This window comes from Pelecanus crispus, chromosome 11 (genome assembly GCF_030463565.1).
Source record: "Pelecanus crispus isolate bPelCri1 chromosome 11, bPelCri1.pri, whole genome shotgun sequence".
NCBI lineage: Eukaryota > Metazoa > Chordata > Aves > Pelecaniformes > Pelecanidae > Pelecanus > Pelecanus crispus.
In genome coordinates, this window is record NC_134653.1 from 28,007,766 (window position 1) to 28,016,610 (window position 8,845).

The following is an 8,845-nucleotide window of genomic DNA, read 5'->3' on the forward strand; positions in this document are numbered from 1 at the left end:
CCTCTTTGGTAGGTTTTCCTCTGTCTGCCAAAGTTTCTGGTACTCTCAGCAGTGCTCTAAAGGATTATTTAAATCTCCAGCATAGGAATGTGTATTTAGTCACCCATTACATTAGGATAAGACACTTGACTTGGCAGGTGTTTTGCCAGCTGATTTACATTCTCAAAATGGCACTGCACGTTCATTAGCAAGACAGTTCAATTAATGTTTTTGAAAGCACATGACAGTCTGGGGAAATGATTCTGCAAGATCCACAGTTGCCTAAATCCTCGTGAAGACCAGTATGGTTTATGGCATAAATTCCCTCTCAAAGTGTCTGGCACAGTTGCCCAGTAGTGCTTGTCTGATTAAGTGTGATCAAAGCAGAAGTAAACTGCAGCTTTTTTTCTGACTGTCCTGGAACACAATCTAGGATCTGAAAGACAAACCAGACTATTTCCCTTGGTCCTGTCAGTGACAGGAATGAATGAACCCCAAACCTTTCAAATCCCTCATTATGCCAAGCCCTTTCTCTGTACGCCTGTCTATGTCCAGGTGACATACAGGCAATCCAGCTGTTGCGGACAAGGGACTGTTCACTGATGCACAGAAGGCTGCAGTCCTGTTCCCCCTCCATAGCCTGGCACAGAGCAAACAGCAACATTTACAGCACTCGGTGTTGTCACCAAACAACCATCTCTGGCTTTCATTTCACAGGAGGCAGAGGGCTTTGCTTTTACGTAAGCTGTGTGACTTTTTTTGCTTCTAAAGTGCATAATACATAATCTGTATTACATTATATATTATATTAAAGTGCATATTGCATAATATGTAATATATCTACATAATATGTAGTGTTGCAGGTAAACCTAGTGCTTGAGGTGGGCATGGGAGAGTAGCCTGCTGGGGGAAGAAGGAGTATCTGATCAAAAAAGTCTCAGTTCATTTTGAGTTGTCACAACCTCTTGCACAGCATTATCTTGCTGTTCTTTACTCCTTGTTCTCCCTACAGCCTCAGAAGGCAGAGAGAAGAGCCCTTGTGAGGGGAATGGGGGCTGACTATACTAAGGACTATAACTGGTTTTGTGCTTGGGAGACATCGATCAAGGACTCAACTGAGCTTCACCATAGTTGTTCAGAGAGATGGCTCTGTGGAGGTGGAGGAGCCTTCGTACGATGGATTTATGTCACACCCTGGGAGTACAAAATTGAAACTCAGTTCTTTTTTAATATCTTGGTTAAAAATTAAATAACCCTATGCAGTAGAAGGCCCTCCTGTACCCCCGGGAGGTTCCAGATAAATTCTAATGAGTCGAAAAGGTTTCATCCCACTGTAATAGCGGCATCTTCAGTGACCTTTCATCTTTGTCTTTTGGCTTATCTTTCACTAGTGTGTGAGTTTTATAACTTGTTCACTACCCATCATTTAATTGGGACAGAGTAGCTGACAGGCCTTGTGTAATGGGTTTGGCTCATGTGGTAGTTGCTTATTGTTCCAGAAATGGTTTCCTTTTCCATGTAAGCTACAGAAGGCAGCAAGGCAGCAGTAATAGCAATGACAGGCTTGCTTCTTTCTGTAAGATAGAAAGGCACTCCCCGGCAATGAGAAATGGCGTATCCTCATGAATCTTAGAGGTGAGGCCCAGTGGAGATGGAGGCATATTGCACTGCCAGCAATAATAGCAAAGCTGCTGTTTCACATAATATCTGGCCTTTAGGAGTAATCATGGTATTTTAACATACTTTCATCCTGCAGAGTGCAATTTGTGAGGGGCCTGACAGATTTCCAAGTATTAAAAATAAGTGAAACTTTTTTTTAAATGCCCCTTTGTCCCTACTCAGGTTTTACTACACCTGTGCGGAAATATAAACCTGTTCTTCATCACAGAAGGATTGTCTTACAAATGCGTTAAGTAGGGATGTGGTGCCGCACCAGCTGCAGCCACTAAGTGGCAGGAGAAGCACAAAATTTCATGTATTAGGGTCTGAAGCCAACATGCCAGCAGTTAGCTGCCTGTGGCATGGGACAGGGGTCAGAGGACTACTTCTAACAGCTTCCCAAACGATAATTTGTTTACTGGGGAAATAGACATAACTGTATGTAACTGTACAAGTTAACAGCCACTGATGTATAGTTTAGGCAGCATGTATCAAGAACAGTAATACATTCAAAAAGGAAAGCTCTAGTTCCTTCCTGCTCTCTACTCTGAATGAGACCAGGTTTGGGTAGATCTCTTCCAGGAAGAAAACCACATATTCTGTATTAGGCAAGAGCTTGCTCCTGTCTCCTAGCATCTTATAAGCAGGGACCACCTAGTGTAGGTCTTTGTCTCCTCAGACAATGGCTACCAGGTGAAGTGTCCCTGGTCGTTCTAGTCACTGAGATGTGCCATGGGAGCCTTTGAGGTAGATGGGGATTACTCCATTTCTAGCTCCTTAGACAGAGGCCAACATGTCAAAGCATGTCTCTAGTTGGATAAGAGGTGAAGGAACACAGCTCACCCAGGCAGCCTGGTTCCCATCCGTTCCCTGGGCTTGAGTACCATGAATCTGATCCATCTGTCTCATTTCTGTTGTAGTCAAACATAGAAATGCATCTTTCTGCAATGACCTGGTCAAGGACTGCCTGCTTAGACCATTGCATTGTCTTATTTTTCCAGGCAAATATGTGTACAGTCTTCTATTTAACAGAAGATGAAGGCAGTATTTGTCACAATCCAAAGGAAATCCTAGAGGCACTGGACACCAATGCACAAAGGCAGAATGAGAAAAAACTCATTCCTGGTGTTTTTATGCAGTGGTTAAACCAGAGAGCTTGCAAGCTGTGCAATGAATTGAAGCAACTGCCTATGGCAGTCTCTGGTCAGAGAAGGGAAATAGCAGGTGAGCTTATGGCAGCTCCAAGAGATGGGTGAAGTCCTGCAGGTAGGCAGTGAAATGCTGCGGACTGTGGCACAGGCTGTTCACAAGCCTCCCTGTTCCAGAAGGGGCATAAATTGGCTGTTGCTACAGCTAGATCTGTATGTGCAGCCAGCTAGCTGGAAATAGGAGTTCCTGGAGGTTGTCCTCTGTCTTTTCTAGTAACAGCCGCCTTGCTGAGGAGTAGATGCATAGATTTTTTTCTCTTACATAGCATCTATATGGCCCATGCTTTGGTGCTGACAGGTGTTCACATTGGTTGTTTCTAACTGACTTTCTGCTGCACCTTGAAAAAAACAGCATTCCCCATGTTCAGTCCTTAGGATAACTTCTCACAATTTCAGTTGCGGTTGGTGTAAACGAGAAATCTCCAGTCTCGGGTTCTGTCACCAGGGTATAACCACCTCACTGCAGTTACTCAAACTCCTGGTTTTGGGAGCCTTCACATAAACCCGGCAAGTTTCTAGCACCACCGCTGGAAACCCACCATTACCACCCTCTTCCCTCGCAGACTTTTTCACTGAACTCAAACCTGTCATAATCAAGGTGAAACATGACACCATGGCCATGGGAGAGCAGTTATTTGGAGAATGTGATGGCAGTCTCTGCCTGTAATTATCTGACTGCAGGAATAAGTAGTAATCCTACCATTAGGGAACACCATCAACACATGGTCTTTGATCTGCCATGCACCAAGAGGTTCCTATGTTTTAGAGTGTTTTCATCCCAGGATCCTCTGGACCAACTGCAATTACACTGCAAGAGGAAAAAAGGGGCCCCATTTCCATCTGTGAGGCTTGGATCTACAGGATGAATTCTGCCTACAAACACTACACTGTAAATCGCAGGAGAGATTTGGAGCTGTTCCCTGGCTGGTTGTTGGCTATCTCCCAATCTCTAGCCTGGCTGTTTCTGTAAACCCTTCTCTCTTTCCTGTAAGGACCATCACAGTGAAATACAAAATACCTCTGTCTGTTTGTCCTGACTCTTGCAGGACTCGCTCAGAATACAGAAGACAAAATGACATCATCTAGAAACAAGCAGCTTTCTCAAGAAACAGCCAGCAGGTCTGCTGTTTTTATGGTGAAAGCAGTGTTTATGGAACTTAGCTGTTAAAACAGATTTTCTTTATAGGAAATGAGAGTCCTGCTGTGACCATTATTCTGTTCACTAATGTTCCTTAGAAAAAAGCCACAATTTATGTAAGTTCAAGACCCTGTATAAGATCTTCAGGAAATGGGCTTCATTGCAGAGGTTTCTCAGGGCAGGGACCCAATGCTGACAGCTTCTGCTACCACACAGAGTCACTGGGATGCTTTCCAGACCAGCAGAGATACATAGGAGCTGAGTCCTCTGAGGACACGAGGGCTGATACAGCCAAGGGATCTAGCTGCTTTTCTTTGCCAGCTAGGATTTTTGGATGTCAGAAGAATGACTCTAAGTTCTGTGTGTTGGATCAGCAGTCTGCGTTTTCATCCTCCTGATAAGTAATAGAACTTCTCTAGGAAAACTGAGAAAGCCCAAAATACTAAAAATAATTGAAATACCCTTTTCTCAGTCAATTGTGACCTGTAGGTCATGCTGTGGCTGAACTATTCCCTTTCCTTCCTTCTTTGTGTCAGACACTGATGCAGGCAGTTAGTTGAAACTGGGTGACCTGAAGGCCAGAGAGAACAAACTGCTTGGCAGAACAAAATCTCTGTTCCTGTGTGCAAGAGAAGAGCGTATAGGCTCTGCCAAATGGCAGTAAATGTTGCTGAATGTTCCCATCAGTGGAGCGGAAGATATGTGCAGCAGTGTCAGACTCATCCTGATTTCCTCTTTAACACTCACTTCAGATAGAGCTTTTTATTAGAGCTGTCCCCTGGCTTATGGAGAGGCACCTGGACTAGGATACATAGTCCTGCCTCTGGTGAAAACCAAAGTACAAATACAGTTTCTGACTCCTTGCAGCAGTCTTCAACAGCTGACAGCACGCTCAGTTGAACGTGCTGCTGTTGTGCAGCTGAACATAGACCTCATTTTATAAGAAACAAGCATTGTTTTTCAGTTCTCTTGTTGATTTGGCCACCCTGCTTATGAAATGGATGTTACAAAATAAAGGCCCTTGAAGGATGTTCCCCACTGACAGCTGTGGGAGGTGACCTATGGTGTACAGGACAGATCACAAGGCAGAAGAATTTAACAAGAATGATTAAGCACTGGAAAAAAATAACTGCAAAGAGACAGACGTTTTCTTGCTTGATGTCTTCAACTCATGACCAGAAGCTGTTTTGGAAGAGGTGCTTTATTTGGATATGTGATCAGGCTCTGCTCAAGGAGATTTAGGTGAGATCTTCTTTCTCATGATACACCAGATGCAAAGCTGTATTTTTGAACTAAAAAAACCTAGGAAATAAACTTTGATTTGCAGCAAACCCTGTGCAAACCACATATCCTTGGAGGGCTGAGCTCTAAGTGCTATCTTTAGTTTCTTTCTAACAAACAAAAAAAAAAAAATCCCCCATCCAGTTCTGTATGATTCACCTTCTCCTGACTTTAGCCATTACACTGTGGAGTTAGCCGATTGGGACAGGAAATCCTTCAATGAAGGAGAAAAATTTATATATAGCCATTAAACATTGAAAAGTAAACATTTCAAGCGCCTCAGGCGTTTATGATTACACAGCTTATCTATGCACAGTGGGTTCCTGGAGCCTTGTTTCCAAAACTGGAGCAGAAACTCTTAGCGACTACTCTGTGGTGGATCCAGAGCTCTTGGCACCTGTTTTCCATGCCACGGAGTCTGAGAGCTGAAATAACCTTCCAGTAAGGTCTCTCTGGCTGTCATGGCTCACCTGCAGGGGAGCTCAGTGCTGCTCTTTCTGAATGTGTTCCTAGTGCCAGCACATCCGTCATGCAGCGACCTCTCGTACACTGGGGCTAACAGGGATCTCAGGTATGGCGTGTCCCGGGAAGCACTAGGCTGGGTGAGACCTTGTGCAGAGCTTGCACAGCCTCACATCCTGGGGGGTAGGGTGTCTCTCAGAGTGGGCAGTAGGGGTGTATCTTTGTTTTCAAATGAAGAAAAGAATTGGGGCTCTACTGCAGGGGGATGGAACATTACTCCATCCAAGGGGCTTGGGGTTAAGTGGCCAGGGAATGAACTCTCTCCGTTGTGTGCCCTATAGCCCAGCTGGAGGAGGTGCCGATGTGTCATCAGGCCAGGTACGACTTGCCACAGCAGGACATGTTGCAAAAGGTCATCAGATGAATTTACAAACAAAATGCCGATGGTGTCAAAGAGCAGAGGGCACATGTCACCGGCTGGACACTCATCAAGTGCATGGCTGGGGGCTGGTTTCCTGCCCCATCAGCTGCTGACGGGGGTGAGCACCCCGGCGAGGGCGCCGATGCTCGTTAAGGCCTGCGCTGACATGGCGCACGGCTCCTTTCATCCTGCGACCCCGGAGAGTGCTGTGCTGGGCAAAATGGGAGCTGCCGCCTTTAAACAAAGCATCTGTTTATTCTTTAAACAATTAGTGAGGGCAGTTAGATCTTGAACTCGTTACTGAGCCCAAAACAATTACGATAAAAACAAGTTCCAGATGGGCTCAAAAGGAGTTGTTTTTGTCTTTACTAAATTAGAATGGATTCCATGTCTTCAAGTTCCTCTGGCATTTATGGACAGGAAACATGAATTACACACAATAATTTACTACAAACAAAAGAGATGAACACTGCAACAGCCCATTTATCTTTGCTCATGTGCCTTCTTGAGGTTTATGTGCTGTTTAACTCATGGGGAGAGTTAATAGCTTTTTTCTTTGTTTTCTAACTCTTTGCTATTTTGGTTTGCAGAAACTGAGACAGGAAGCTGTTGAATTTCTGTTGCAGGCCTAAGCTTACCTGCAGCCCCAGGCAAAAGCTTGCTTGTTCCTTAAAAATCACCCCAGAAATGGGGAAAACAAAACCAGAGGTAACAGGAGGGTCCAGCAGTGATCTGTCACTGTGTATGTGCAAAACCATCCCCTTTCAGGAAATAGATGTATTTTTAAATCAAAGGCCAAATGAATCCATAGTGGCAAGTGTGCAACACACAGTAGTTCTTCTTTTCCAGGAATATTTTCTTCTGAATTGGTTTGTGAATTGTAAATGTTTACAGTACAGCAGGTTACTATTACTAAGCCTGCAGATGCAGAATGGGTAAATACTGTCTGGAAAAGAGAGCTGCCTCTAGTACCATCATGTTTCAGTCTTTCCTGTGAGTGATTTGAGCAAAGATTACAGATGGGAGTTCTTCCAATTCGTTCCTCGGGCAGCTCCAAGGGCCCCCAGACAGAGACCTTTTTCAAAGCCCACCCAAAATGGACTGAAGTGTGGGATTCAGACATATTTTTATGGAAACTCTGAGTTTCTGATGCCTTGAGTTTTGAAGCTGAGTGCACATTGCCATGAATTCAACTGCTTCCAAAAGGAAGGGGAACCCAGAAGATGGCAGGCAGCAATGGTACATCATTGCTGCTCAGACCTGTGCTTACATCTGCCTTAGGTCCCTGGGCAGGGGGAGGACAATAGGACAAGGCAGGAGGAAATCAGCAAAGGAACTCCTGAGCAGTGTTTCTGTTCTGGCAGGCCCTCATACCCTCCTGCAGCTGAGACAAAGAGTTTGGGTTTGCTTTTTTCAGGCTTTTAGTTGGATTCCATGATTTGATAGAAGGTGGCATATCAGCCACTACAAAGGTGTATAATGCAAACTCAGCTATGTGGCTAGGCTGATGTGAAGTTCTGGAAGGACATAATTCCCAAAACCCATAAAATGTGACAAGGATTGTAATAAAGACTAAAGCTGCCCCTGGGCGTACATGAAGTCAGCTTGGCTGAGCTCTGAAGGGAGTGAGATCATGGGCAGAAAGCAGCCTGGGAACTGAGATTTGTTTGGCCTCTTCCAGTATGAGATGGTGAGCTTCCCAATGCATTTCATCGCTTCCCCCATGAATCTTAGAAAAGAAGGCCTTAAGTAGAAGCTTGGACAAGTAGAGTTCTCCAGTTTGGGCTGGCAAACAAGGGAAAAGAAGAAAAATGGGAAACTGATAACTACTTTTTAGATTTCGTGCAATGTCTGATTTGCACATAGTCCTCCACAGGGAGTAAGTGGGATTGATCATTTGGATTCTCATCTCTGTGGAGCTAGTGGGACTGAGCTCCAGGATGATGACCTCCTTCCAGCAGAGAGGCTCCCAGTGTTCCTCTCTGGCCTTGGTTCAAACAAGGACAGGGCAGGAATCACAGTGCTTGACTGACTGAAGAAAAATGTGCTGGATGATATTGTTTACTGCTTCTCTAGAGGATATAAGATATATAACAGTTGGGCTTGATGATCTTAAAGGTCTTTTCCAACCTAAACAATTCTATGATTCTATGAATTCAGCTTCTGGCTGGCATTGCCCACAGGCAGTGAGAGCAGATAGGAAAGCTCTAATCCTCCATCCAAAGGAGCAGGATATTTATTCATTTATGTCATTCGTTATTCATTTATTCACTCTCAGGTCTTTGACTCGGTTGCCCCTTCTGCTGGGGCTGCGAGCTCTACGGCACGCTGAAGGGCTGAGCTGCAGCAGCAGGGCATTTGGGCTGAAATAGCCACATGAATGGAGGCAGCCCTTTGCAGAGCTCCTGGCCCCAGTGAGGAGTTGTCTTTCCTTGTAAGCTCAGCTCTTCTCACCTGCCAGAGCTCTCACATCCATCCCAGCTCCCACCAAAAGCCTGTAACAACACAGCCAAGCTTATTGACACTGCTGCAGTTCAAAATCCAAGTTCGCCCCTCGACTCCGTTCCCAGGACCCCTAATGCAGCTCTGACCTGGGGCGGTTTCGCCTTCCCCCGAGAGCAGCCAGGTCAGAGAGGGCTCCCAGCACCGCAGCACCTGGGGCACTCAGGAACCCGTCCCCAGGTCTCACAGGTGCCC